Source organism: Salmo salar, chromosome 22, assembly GCF_965601325.2.
Source record: "Salmo salar chromosome 22, fSalSal1, whole genome shotgun sequence".
In the NCBI taxonomy this organism is placed as follows: domain Eukaryota; kingdom Metazoa; phylum Chordata; class Actinopteri; order Salmoniformes; family Salmonidae; genus Salmo; species Salmo salar.
Window position 1 is genome coordinate 29,193,646 of NC_138312.1, and position 13,309 is coordinate 29,206,954.

The 13,309-nt window shown below is 40.8% G+C and overlaps 1 protein-coding gene across 1 annotated transcript in view; it reads left to right on the plus strand.

The window, feature by feature from the left end:
- LOC106583107 (ephrin type-A receptor 8) overlaps window positions 1–13,309 on the plus strand; it is a 51,575-nt gene that overhangs the window by 25,659 nt on the left and 12,607 nt on the right. The window lies entirely within an intron of this gene.

A 13,309-nucleotide genomic window follows, 5' to 3' on the forward strand; every position in this document is an offset into this window, starting at 1 on the left:
ATGTCCTAGCTTCAGGGGGAAACTGGTTCCACCATTGGGGTGCCAGGACAGAGAAGAGCTTGTACTGGGCTGAGCGGGAGCTGCACTCCCCTAGAGGTAGGAGGGCCAAGAGACCAGAGGTGGCAAAACTGAGTGCTCGGGTTTGTAACGCACAGGAGATGAGAAGCAGGTACAGGGAGTGATCCATTTAATATAGACGGACATGCAACGGAACAGGAACAGCGTCTGGACATAAACACGACACGACAAACAGTGCTACTACAGGGAACAACACAGAGGAGCAGACATATATGCAGGGGCAATCAATAAAGTGAAGGAGTCCAGGTGAGTCCAATGAGTGCAGCTGCGCCTAATGATGGTAACAGGTGAGTATGATGACAGGTAGCCTGGCGCCCCCTCGAGCGCCAGGGAGGGGGAGCGGAAGCAGGAGTGACAGTGTTGGGGTGTAGGATTTGAGCATAGCCTGAAGGTAGGGATACACACACATACATACAGTATGATCTCATTTTCTCAAGTGGCTGTCAACATCTCCACCTTAATGTGAACTCCCATGAAGGAAATGATTATTTCATCAATTCATTGTCATTGTTTAATCATAAACTGATCAAATATCATTAGTTTGGTTGGAACTGTTCAACTCTCAACACTAAACTCACTCACGCAAAAACACAGTCAAGCAAACACTCACTTTCTCTCTCACACACATATATACACACACTCACACACACACACACACACACTGACTTACACACACAATTATAGACATGCCAATAACAATTTGTGCTGTGCCCCATTGGCCGGTTTGGGTTGTGCAAAACAATAACAAAACATAAAACAGTAACAACAACAATCACTATCGTAACTGATAACTGCAGCAGCTGCTGGCAGCGAGAGGAGAGAAGAGGGCATTGGGAGGGTACTTGTGTGTGTGTTGTGGTGGGGAATGTTGTTATTTTGCCAGGACTAATTAGCCGTCTTTGTTTGTTGGTCTGGTCCTGACGCTTTCTTCTGGCCAACATAATAAACTGGGATTAGAGTAGAGGAGAGGAGAGGCCATTATTAAAAGCCTTCTCTCACTTCTGGGCCATTGTAACATAGGCAGTGTAAGTGAGGTGGGGGGGAGGAGGAGAGAGGGGGAAAGGGAGAGAGAGCAGCGAATAGAATGAATCATATCTGGACCAGACGAGGCAACGTCGTGTCACTCAAACTTTCCCCCAATCTCCACTCTGATTGGTCAGACGGATATCTCCACAGCAGGTACGGACGGCTACAATTCACATCATGGCACAAAGCAACAGAGCTTACTCAGAGTGCTGACACACACACACACACACACACACACACACACACACACACACACACACACACACACACACACACACACACACACACACACACACACACACACACACACACACACACACACACACACACACACACACACACACACACACACACACACACACACAGGTAGTAAAAAAGTGGCTGGTAGTGGGTGAATTATTAATGGAGTGTGTGCCACCTCTGGCCTACACAACACTGTCCACCCATGACCACGTACAGGCCTGAGCTTAACAACTACAGTGTAAAGACATGAATACAAGACAGGAGATCACTGATACACTGAGGCACTGCCAGCCAGCCTGGGTCTGGGGGGAGTTAGAGGACTTTATTAAATTATTTCCTGCTCTGACTTTACCATTTTGAGTTAAACTGATGGCAGCACAGGAGCTGTCTCCTCTTTCAGACCTCTGCCTGCTGAAATGGCCTGCGTGAGTGTGTGCTGAAATATCATCACAGAAATGGAGGGTGACATTTTGACAACCACTGTCACTATATCACTTTGAATATTCCCTGTAGCCATTTTCAAAACAAGGTTGGGTTGCAACAAGTACACATTGCCCTCCATGGACAATGAAAGAAGTATTGAGTTGAGTTAATTATTGCCGTGCAATGACATGTTTTGAAATACATGGTTGTGCTGTACTGCACGTACTCCTGTAGCAGCTAGATGGTCTTTGCCCTTCGGCCATCAGATTTGCCACCAATGCTCCTTATAGGCAAATCACTGCACTCTATACTCCTCTGTAAACTGGTCATCTCTGTATACCCGTCACAAGACCCACTGGTTGATGCTTATTTATAAATCCCTCTTAGGCCTCACTCCGCCCTATCTGAGATACTAACTGCAGCCCTCATCCTTCACATACAACACCTGTTCTGCCAGTCACATTCTGTTAAAGGTCCCCAAAGCACACACATCCCTGGGTTGCTCCTCTTTTCAGTTCGCTGCGGCTATCGACTGGAACGAGCTGCAACAAACACTCAAACTGGACAGTTTTATCTCCATCTCTTCATTCAAAAACTCAATCATGGACACTCTTACTGACAGTTGTGGCTGCTTCGCGTGATGTATTGTTGTCTTTACCTTCTTGCCCCTTGTGCTGTTGCCTGTGTCCAATAATGTTTGTACCATGTTTTGTGCTGCTACCATGTTGTGCTGCTTCCATGTTATATTGGTACCATGTTGTTGTCATGTTGTGTTGCTACCATGCTGTGTTGTCATGTGTTGCTGCTATGCTATGTTGTTGTCTTAGGTCTCTCTTTATGTAGTGTTGTGTTGTCTCTCTCGTCATGATGTGTGTTTTGTTCTATATATATATATATATATAGGGTAACGAGGGGTAACGAGCAATTGTTATTTAACCTTTAGTTAAATAAAGGTTAAATAAAAATTTAAAATAAAATACTTGGAGTTATACAGTCATTTTTAAGCTGTCAAATAAATAGATACTATAGCTAGATAATTTGATACAGCATGCATTTCTGTTTGATTGTCTAGTTAGACTGGACTGCTCTGGACTCAGACCAGAGATATCTATCAACTATGCCAGTGCTTTTAGAGACTGTCGAATTAATATGAATTAATAAATATGACTTGTTATGCTCAGTAGAGACAGCTGTGACAGGTACAGGCTTCTTGTCTTTGTACCATCTCTCACAGCCCACTTTGTCCTTTTGAATTAAATAAATAAAAACACTTGCTTAATTTCCTCTCTGATACTTCACAGTGAATCATGAAACAGACTCAAAAGTGGAGACAAGGCTCCTCTTTCACTTTCTCTCTCCCTCCCTCTCCTATTTGCCTGCTGTGTGCTTTACACACATTCGTCAACTCTTTCTCCCTACATTTCTTTGAAGGTCTCCTTTTTTGTGTGGTATTTTCCTCTCTCTCTCCGTCTCACCTTTTCTTTCTGACTGTCCTCAGCTCTTACTCTTTCTTTGTATCACTCTCGCTCCTCTAACCTCTTTTCCTCTTTCTTCCTCTCCTTTTGACCCCCCTCTCCCCTCTGTCTCTCCGCTCTGTTCCATCAGACACGGTTAGATGGTGACAGCCATTCAATTGGATAATTAACACCAGTTTAATGCTCATTACCCACAATGCATTTGTCTCGTTTGATTTGTAATTATGAGGCCTTTTCAAAGGATAACATGTTTAGATCTGTGTAGCGCTCTCTTTGTGGTGGCTTTATCAGTGCCATTGATTTAAACCTACAGGGAAATCAGGAGTCTATTATCATAAATTACTGTACTCTACTTGCCCGTGTATCAGATTATGTCTGTTCATTTCCTCGAAATAGAAATAGAATACAATCTATTGTATTTGCACATCTTCCTTTTGGAGGTTTGCGTTGTCATTTAGACAAAATGATTTCTCTTTCCTTTTTTTTCTAAGCTGTTTGTTTAAATATGTTCCTGACTGTTTGTTGTACTTAGGTCATTTAATTAGCTGGTAAAGTGACTATAAAGACATATTACGGTCAAATTCCAGCCTCTGGGATAAAAAAAAAAGATGTTCTACTTGGACAACTTCAGATGTGTCATTTGTCTCCAGGGGAATGCAAAGCACTTGGTGAAATGAAGTCATGCTCTGGTGTCAGAGTACTGCTGCCCCGATCTCTTCTAACACTGTTTTAATAGTGTTGGTTTTGTTTTGTTTTCCATCCTTAATGCAATTTCACCACCTGAAATGTAATTTCACCACAGGTAACTGTCAAAATAAAGGAAACGCCCAGAAAAAAGTGTTTAATAGGGTGTTGGGACACCAAGAGCTGCCAGAACAGCTTCAATGCACCTTGGCATAGATTCTACAAATGTCCGCAACTCTATTGGAGGGATGCGACACCATTCGACCACGAGAAATTCTATTATTTGTTGTTTTGTTAATGGTGGTGGAAAACAGTTACATAATTTAATTATATCTGGTCTAAGGTCTAACGTTTATATCCAATGATAAACCATTGAATTAATTAGCCTACTGTCTAATATCAGGACAAAGTTAGTGTGAATGTTTTAAATTTGAATAAGGAGATTTAGTTCAATTTAGACACACAGTTTACTTTTTATCCAGAATACCTTCAGAATTCTCTTGTGCTGTCTCTAGTTACATTCATATTTTAATGAAATGGTCACAGCTTCTTTTTCCTTTACCGACCCCTGTTGAGAAAAAACAATCCCATCCACCCATTCTCTATCACTCCTCAACAACCCATCCCTCCATCCACCACTCTGTCCACAGTCTTCCAGCTCTGAACTCATGTACATAGACACAGTCAGTCAATCAAAGCGTATCTAAATTGAAAGCAGAACATCTCATTTGAGACAACGACTGTGTTTCAAATGACTCAATCTATTCCATATAGTGCAATACAGTACTTACGGCAAGAGCCATAGAGGGTGTAGTGTATCACGCTAAAGCCTCAGCATTGGGTCAAATTAGTAACTCAGATAGTGGGACACAACCTTGTCTAGGAGTTTGGAGAGATTCACACCAGACTAACCCTAACCCATTTCCACTTGACTTTACTGACAAAGTTATCCATCACTCCTACCAGAATGACAGTTCTACCTGCTTATCATTGACCGTTGTTTTGTCCCTGTAGAGAACTATAAAAGTGTGTGTGCATGTGCCTGTGCCTGGCTAGATTTCTTTGAGTTTGGCCACACTAGCTTTTTACTAACTCAATGCTGTCTATAACTATGTATGTCAGTATAGTCCAGGTCATATGTGCCACATTTTAGATGCCGTTAATTTTTTCATAAAAGCATGAAACTTGGTACACTTGTACAGTTTGGGGTCCTGAACATTTTCAGAAAGGGAGCCATTGCAAAAACGCCTCCTGGTGGCTGTGGTGGACATTTTTCTATTCCTGATGTTTTGATGATCAAAGATTACAATGGTGCCATGTACAACATCATAAACTATTCAGGTTATTATATAATGGTGGACTGCCATGGTAGCCATGGAAGGAAATGTCTTTCTGTGGCATAGAGAGCCATACAGTGGTCTGCTACTGTCTTCTTGCCCCTGGTTGTGAAAGTGGGTACTGTGTGTAAATTCACAGAAAACAGGAAGGGCATTTGATTTCTCTGGACCCAGGGACTTGATTTAATTTGTCGGTATGTACCTCAAGTGCTTGCTGGTCCCAAATGCCACCCACCACTCCTCAAATTATATTTCAGAAGGGAACATTCTCAGTTTCGAGCAATTCACAATTCTCCTTTGTGATTGCACTAGCAGTCAATAAAACAGAAATCAAACTCATTTTGCATCACATCAAAATCAATAACTACAAATTGCATTTATTTAGTGATTTTCACAACAACAATTGTCAGAAAGTGCTTTACATTAACCCGGCCTAAACCACCAAAGAGCAATCAGCAGCTGCACTATGTGGCAAGATAAAGAAAAGATGGAAGGAGCCTTCTTTAGCCGTACAGAGAAGATGGTTGGAGTGCAAGCTGTGACACACTGTCAATTTTGGCAAGAAAGTACAGTATATCTGACAACCAGACATTTAGACAAGACAAGTCATAATAAGTTAATGGCATGGATGACCAACAAGGTCATAGTAGATCAGAGTGTACAAGACCCTAGTCTGAGAGTTGCCCACATATGCGTACATAGATCTAATATTCTATACACTGCGTGCACAATTATTAGGCAAGTGAGTATTCTGATCTTATCATTGTTTCTATTCACATTTTTGAACTCCAAATCATATAAACTTGAATGCTTATTGGATTTAATCATTTTCAGGTGATATGTATTAATGAGGGAGGGTGTGGCGAAAGTGAATAACACCTTATATCAAGGTGTGCATAATTATTAGGCAGCCTCATTACCTCAGGTAAAATGGGCCAAAAAAGAAATGTAACTGACACTGAAAAGCCAAAAATGTAAAATGCCTTTCAGACGGATGCGACACTCATTAAATAGCTAAACTATTGAGGTGTGACCACCGGACATTCAAACGTTTTGTTGCGAATAGTCAACTGGGGCGCAAAAAACGCATGGGGAAGAAAAGGCGCAAATTAACTGCAAAAGACTTGAGAAAAATTAAACAGTCAAACTACCAGGAACCCATTATCCTCCAGTGCCACCGTATTCCAGAACTGCAACCTACCTGGAGTGTTTAGAAGTAGAAGGTGTCAAGTGCTCAGAGACATGGCCAAGGTCAAGAAGACTGACACAAGACCACCACTGAATAAGATTCACAAGTTGAAGCGTCAAGATTGGGCAAAGAAATACCTGAAGACAGATTTTTCAAAGGTTATATGGACAGATGAAATGAAAGTGACTCTTGATGGACCAAATGGATGGGCCCGTGGCTGGATCAGTAATGGACACAGGGCACCACTTTGAGTCAGGTGCCAACAAGGTGAAGGAGGGGTACTGATATGGGCTGCTATCATTGAGGATGAGGTAGTTGGACCTTTTCAGGTTGAAGATGGACTGAAACTCAACTCTCAAACCTACTGCCAGTTTCTGGAAGATTCTTTCGTCAAACAGTGGTACAGGAAGAAGTCCTCAGCATTCTAGAAGGCCATGATCTTTATGCAGGACAATGCTCCATCACATGCATCCAAGTACTCCACTGCTTGGCTAGCCAGCAAGGGCCTCAAAGATACCTGAATAATGACCTGGCGCCCTTCCTCACCTGACTTAAATCCTATTGAGAACTTGTGGGCCCTTCTCAAACGTGAGATTTACAGTGATGGAAGACAATACACCTTTTTGAACAGAATTTGGGAGGCTGTGGTTGCTGCTTCAGCGAAAATTGATCGTGAACAGATCAAGAAACTGACAGACTCCATGGATGGAAGGCTCATGGCAGTTATTGAAAATAAGGGTGGCTATATTGGTCACTGAATATTTTTGAAAAGCCAAAAATTGTATATAATTGTCATTTTGTGTTACCTATCTGTTACACTTACTCTTAAAAACTGAGCATAAACAAGTGAGTTGAGAGAAATTATTTTAGTAATTTAGTTGCCTAATAATTCTGCACACTAATAGTTGCCTAATAATTGTGCACACTTATATATTTCCCTGAAAAAGACAAAACTCACTTTTCCTTTGTTAAACATTCAGGTTTGAGGTTCAATAAAATTTTGGATTGACTGAGAGCATTGTGTTTGTTCAACAAAAAAAATGAATCCCGAGGAATACAATTTGCCTAATAATTGTGCACGCAGTGTATACTTATTCAATCCACGTCATCCCAAAATGAGTCTATATGTGGGCATTCTGAGAATGTGGCCAAAACATCAGTCAACTTCTCTTGATGTGTTGTGTGACATTTTTGCAAACGGTTTTCTTGTATTGCTCACTGTTATGTATTTTGTTCAGCCAGAAGATGCAGCATATTCTCCTGGGACATCCACTGCTGAAATACTTAATCCGTCTCATGTCGTTCTTGACAACACGCCAGTAATCCAAACCATACAATAGAACCGATTTGACATTGCTGTTATGTAGGTGGATATTTGTTTTGAGGCTGCTCTGTTCAGACCTCCAGATGGGATGAGTTGGGCAAATGCACAATGTGAGGTTTTTGGCTAAGTTTAGAGATCTTCCAGCTGGGAGAACAGGCTCCACTGAATACCTCTGGGTTTATATGATGTGGTTTTGATCATGATGCAGTCAATGGTAATAAGGAAGAGGATCTGAGAGATGAAGGAACACTGTCTCACTCCAGACTGCACAGTGAACCACTCAGACTTGCGCAATCTGTGTGCACAACCAATAAACTTTGATTTGATATGATTTGATTTCATAATGACGTTGCATTCTAATTGGTCTAAAATGTTCCCTATGATTGTAACAATCTTGAATAGTATACGTTGAATAGTATATAGATCTTCCAGAAAGTGTCACCACTACCAAATGCCTTGAAGTCTATGAAGTGAGAATGGGGAAGTCGGTGGACCATACATCCTTGTGCAAATCAGAATCATGCTTGCTCCTGCCTTAGCTTGGTGTCAATGGCTGATGCCATACATTACCCCCAAACCGAGCTTCACTTTCCAGAATAAAAAATAAAAAATAATTATATTGTGTACATTGTCAGACACAGCGATTTAATTGTATTTCTTCTTACCCACATTCACCAATATATCATAATCTGAACTGTTCATTGTGTTGTACTTGGCGTTATTGTAATCCTTTACCATTAAAACATAGCTGTAGACGTCACCTTTTCTGTGTTATGTTTGGTTCAGCAGATGTGAAGGAAAATGCATTGTCCTGCTACTGTACAGTATATGGTGGGAAAGAAAACTGGCCGCCACAGCCGCCAGGAGGCGTTTTTGAGGTTGTACGTGGCGACATTGTAATCCTTGACCATTAAAAAACATAGGGGTTGACATAACCTTTTATGCGTTATCATGTTTGGTTCAGCAGATATGAAGGAAAATATACATTGCTATATGGTGGGAAATAAAAATGGTTGCCACAACCACCAAGAGTAGTTTTTACGATGGCTCCCTTTCTGAAAGTGTACAGGACCCATAACTGTACAAGTTTCATGCTTTTATGAATAAGTTAACAGAATTTTCAAACATCACCTGGACTAGTAAGAAAATAGCAATATGTGACCTTTTGCCAGCAGACCCTCGTTCCCCCTCAGTCTCCTCACGTGTGTAGGAATGATTTGCTTTTCCAACTCCTCTTTCTATACCATGTTGTTTATTTACCCACTTATTCTGAGAATAAATCAAGGTCAGCACACAAAGCCAACACATAGCCACTAAGATTCATTGTAATGCAAATACTCCTGCATCTCTAACACTAGGCTGACAGACACTGACATGCCAAACAATACACAATACAAACACACACAAACACGCTGTCTCTGGTCTCTCCATTCTCGCTCTCCCGCTCTTCTCTCCCTCATTTCCTCTCTCTATTCAGTGTGTCAGACCAGAGTGAATCAGGATTGAACGATCATCCATCAGGGGTTATCTAAGGCACTGCATCTCAGTGCAAGAGGCATCACTACAGTCCCTGGTTTGAATCCAGGCTGTATCACATCCGGCCGTGATTGGGAGTCCCATAGGGCGGCCCACAATTGCCCCGGTCGTCCCGGTTTGGCCGGGGTAGGCCGTCAATGTAAATAAGATTTTGTTATTAACTGACTTGCCTAGTTAAATGAAGGTGAAATACAAAATGAAAATCTCTACACCAGCCCTCCGTTCAATTCTCCCATATCTGTGTGTGTGTGGGTGTTACTAAGTTTATAGTTTTACTGCTTTCATTATCGGGGTGTGTGTGTGTGTGTGTGTGTGTGTGTGTGTGTGTGTGTGGTGTGTGTGTGTGTGTGTGTGTGTGTGTGTGTGTGTGTTCTTGAGTGCATGTGGTGTGTGACATGTGTATAGTATTATCGTTATTTCGAACTGTGTGTGAATGCGTGCATGCTCCTGGTAAATCTGTCAGAGACTTCAAAGCGCTAGCCACCTCCCTCCTTGATGAGCGAGCTATTCCGATGTTTATCATGACCAGCTTTTCAACTCAGGAGCCTCACAGAAACATCAAGGGATGGAGGGATTAACGGGATAAAAAGGAAGAGAGAAAACAGTGTGGGAATAATATTACAAATAGAAATAGTTTCCGGTTCCCTGGGGGACACTGACGTGAGAGAGAGGTGCCGTATCAGCCCCGTCTGTTAATCTGTCTGTGATCCAAACTGTCTGTCTGTGTCTGTGTGTTCCAGATGGTACATTCAGCATCAGTATGCTACTGGCACTCTTACTGTCAGGGTTAATTGTTAATGTAGCCCTTTCCTGCAATCAAATGACCTAGTGGCTTCATGGGTGGAATGTTATTAATATTTTTCTGAATTTCAGAATTAATAAACGTTTTTTTTTTTTTACGCCTAAAATCCGGTGTTCCTATGTCAAACAGTTTTGTTATATTTCAGTCTTCTGTGATGTATACAACGTTTAATATTGGGATGCACACTCAAAATGTAATACATCTAAACTCTATATCTGACATGGTACAGGAGGTGTGAGGTGTATACTTTTGTTTCAAAGTACATTTGTTTAAGACTACCAAGGAGCACTCTCTGTGACCCTGATTTTTTTTTTATTTTTATTTTTATTAAACCTTTATTTAACTTGGCAAGCCAGTTAAGAACAAATTGTTATTTACAATGACGGCCTACCAAAAGGCAAAAGGCCTCCTGCGGGGACGGATGCTGGGATATATCAGATAGGGGGGAGTGAGGCCTAAGAGGGTTTTATAAATAAGCATCACTTTTTTTTAACACACTGCAGTAAAATTAAGAGGTATTGAGAGACTTTAGTAAACTACGGAAAGACATAAAGAAATATAATCAACAACATTGAGTGCTGTACAATACAGTAATACAATATAGTAACACACACGTTTTTTTTTCATCCATATTCTGTATTTTTTTTAAATAATGGTCTAAATGAGGTTATAGGATGTTCATCCTTCTGGCAGATCGCTCGAGATTGACTTCGAATTTGGACGTCTGCCCATGTCGTGAGGACGTCGGGAAATGCCTTTAAAGCAGCCCACTAGGGGCAACAGCGAGCACTATTACCATCAAGTGGACAGGGGTGGTGGATGGGCTTAATCCCATGACTCCGGATCTGAAGTGATAGACACAAATGTTTTATTTCTTTGTTTTAACCCTATCCCAAACCTTAACTCTTACCTTAGATATTTGGAATGAATGCCTAAATGTATCCCATTACACTTGTACCCATATACGGTTTGAAAATAGCAGATTTGGGCTGTGATAAGCTCCTAAATTGGAATGCAGTGGCTGTACAGTAACATGCTATAAATGATGTCAGGCTCTGCGCTTCACAATGCTGTATGGGTTTTGACTGACGATGTTGCCCCCATCCCTCATGCTATTTGGGCATCTTTTGGTAATGTTTTCTTGTCAAGTGAGGGAAATGCTATAAATTAAGAAGATTCTGTGTATTTTTAAAGATGAGACGTTGAGGAGTATAATAAATACAGTTTTCATGTCATACAAGCAAGCCAAACACCTGTGAGTCCAAATGTGCACTTTACATTTCCATATCATAAAACCATGTCATATACAGTTTCAACATTTATGATCACTATGTTTGATGTACAGTTACAAGATGACATGATGTCATACCCTGGGTTGTTCTGAACAGAATGATCCTGTTTGTCTATTGCAGGTATTCCCAAACTGGGGTACACGCAATGCCGTCGGGGGTACGCCAAATAAAAATGTGATTAACCTCTAGAGGACCCCTTCCCGCTTCCCAATTTCTCAAACAATCAACAATTTTTCACCATTTGAAAGATAAACATCTCCTAAATCCAACCACATTGTCCGATTTCAAAGAGGCTTTACGGCGAAAGCATAAAGTTAGGTTATGTTAGGAGAGTACATTGAAAATAGCTGTGTGTAATGTTTTGTCAATTCAAAGACAGGCATCACCAAAAGCAGAAAACCAGCTAAAATTATGCACTAACCTTTGACAATCTTCATCAGATGACACTCCTAAGACATTATGTTATACAATACATGCATTTTTTGGTTCCATCAAGTTCATATTTATATCCAAAAACAGCATTTTACAGTGGCGGTGAAATTCAGATTTTTTTCTCCCTCAAATGCTTCCGGTGAACCAGCGTTTGTCACAGCTGTCTTCAAAAATGGACCAAAATGCAGCAGAGTTAGTATTCATCCTTCAATTTAATTAGAACGAACACTATATAAGAACAAAACAAGGAAACTGACAGCCAACAGTCCTGTCAGGTGCAACCACACTAAACAAGAAACAATTACCCACAACCCCAAAGAAAAACACACACTCCTATATAGGACTCCCAATCAAAGGCAACTCAACACACCTGCCTTCAATTGGGAGTCCTAATCACCAACAACCATTCTCACACACACACAAAAACTCTGTCACATCCTGACCAAAACTAATCCAATTGCTCCCTCTGCTGGTCAGGATGTGACAGCGTTACAATTTACAAAATTACTATTCGAAAACATTGGTAAATTATAATATTGTCATTCAAAGAATTATAGATTAACATCTCGTAAATGCTACCGCATTGCCAGATTTCAAAATAACTTTACTGGGAAATCACACTTTGCAATAAACAGGGTGCTATGCTAAGAACAATAGGCTAGGATATACAGGTCAGCACCATCTTGGAACCATCTAATATCAATAATACTATTGTAAATAATCCCTTACCTTTAATTATCTTCATCAGAAGGCACTTCCTGGAATCCCAGGTCCACAACAAATGTGGTTTCTTTCGACAAAGTTCATAATTTATGTCCAAATAACTCCAAGTTGTTCCATGTTGTTAGCACGTTCAGTAGGCTCCTCAAAATGACCCACCTGACCCAGATTGCGATTTATAATGGGCCGGAAACAACAACAGTAATTTTAGGATGGCGGGGATGCAAAACAACAAAACAAGAGTGCTTGCTCTAGTCCCTCAATGGCACAGCTAGGAGGGTTCAGTGAAGCACCTTATTGTTGAAGACTCTTCTTTGAGTCGTAAAAATGTATTGGAATGACTTAGGAACTCTTTGGAGAGGTGTGTGGTCACTTGGAGACACCACGTACTCCTCTCATTCAGACCCTTGTCATTTTTTTGTCTTATGTTGCACGTACCCCAAATGTATTATGCTACTAAGTGTATCCAGAATATTGTCAGTTTTCGTTATCAACAAACGCAGCAGAAAGTATAGTAAATGTAACATGCACATAAAGTCAACAGTGTAGTGTCCTCATCTTTGGTCTAATAATGTTTCCACTATTTCGAAACTGTTCCATTTCAATTGCTAAGATGCTTATGCATATGCATTTCATATGCATTTCTTCTGTAAGAAACATTTCAATTTATCCCAGTCCATATAGGCCAATTCCCACGAGTGTAAAGGGTTAATGTTTTAACACTATCCAAAACCTTAACCTTTCATTT